At 45.2% G+C, this 1,057-nt stretch overlaps 1 protein-coding gene across 1 annotated transcript in view; it reads left to right on the top strand.

Annotated features, from left to right (window-relative positions):
- LMF1 (lipase maturation factor 1) overlaps positions 1-1,057 on the top strand; it is a gene marked incomplete at its 5' end in the record, with an annotated part of 124,268 nt that overhangs the window by 96,690 nt on the left and 26,521 nt on the right. The window lies entirely within an intron of this gene.

Raw genomic sequence — 1,057 nt, 5'->3', positions numbered from 1 at the left:
TGTCCATGGTGGTGGGAACTGCCTATTTGGGAATTGCTTTTGTGTAGTGGCACTTGTGTGCAGGGATTGGCAAACCCCAACGTCACACCCCAGTGGGAAAGATAAATGTGGCGTTAAAAGCCAGCAGGAGGGGAGGGCTGGTTGAGCATGAGAAATGTCAGAACACTGTGCAAGTTCCTGGTGATTCCCATCTGATCTGCTCCTCACAGTCCTTGTCAGCACCCGGAGAGATGGACTGAGCCTTGCTGGGATGAGGGCATGGCTGCTGGGGAAGCAGCAGGGAGGTTCTCTGGGAGAGGTGAGCAGAGTGGTTCAGTGTGCTTTGAAGGGTGAAAGTGGAGAAGGGATGGAACTGTACAAATCAAACAAGGGAGTCTGTGAACAGGTAAAATACTGGCTTGGAAATTCATAAGTATAGACTGGGCTTGGCTAAATAGAAAAATAGAAATTAAACACTTATGAAGAGGAGAAACTGCTCTAAGCACTCATAATGCTCTGACAAAAGGCTCTGGTGGGGGGTGACATACCTTGAGCAGGTGTTTACCTGCACCTTTCCCATGGCTAATGTGTGAACGTGGTGAGGAAGTGACATTTTACAGCTGCAAAACAAAACCTGTGCTGTCACAATATGATTCATGACCAAAACTAAACAGGCAGTGTGCAAAGTCAAGCACCTGATACTCATTGAGACTTGCTGGAGAATGGCAAGAAGGTTCTACATATTTTTAAAGTCATTGTAAGACAAAAAATAATATGTGCCTACTAAACAACATGTGCCTCCAAAAAGCCTTTCCCAATGTGTACAGATATTTATGGAGACTCCTCCAAAGGCTCACAGATTTTTCCACTTTCTCTGCCTTACCCATGCAGACATTCTCCTAAATGGCCAATAAAAGCTAAAATTAAAAAGCCTCTTAAAATGCACACTTCTATATTTAATGCTGCTCTTTAATTAGAATTTCCAAGATTTCCTCCTGAAGGGTTTAAGGAACGTTGCTGTCACAGATACTGCGGCATAAGCAGGAAGCAGAGGATTCCCCTGGGGCTGGGGCGCTGC

This window comes from Acanthisitta chloris, unplaced genomic scaffold (assembly GCF_000695815.1).
Source record: "Acanthisitta chloris isolate BGI_N310 unplaced genomic scaffold, ASM69581v1 scaffold500, whole genome shotgun sequence".
Taxonomy (NCBI): Eukaryota; Metazoa; Chordata; class Aves; order Passeriformes; family Acanthisittidae; genus Acanthisitta; species Acanthisitta chloris.
Note: the sequence above shows the minus strand (reverse complement) of the source record. Positions and strands in the feature narration are given on the sequence as shown.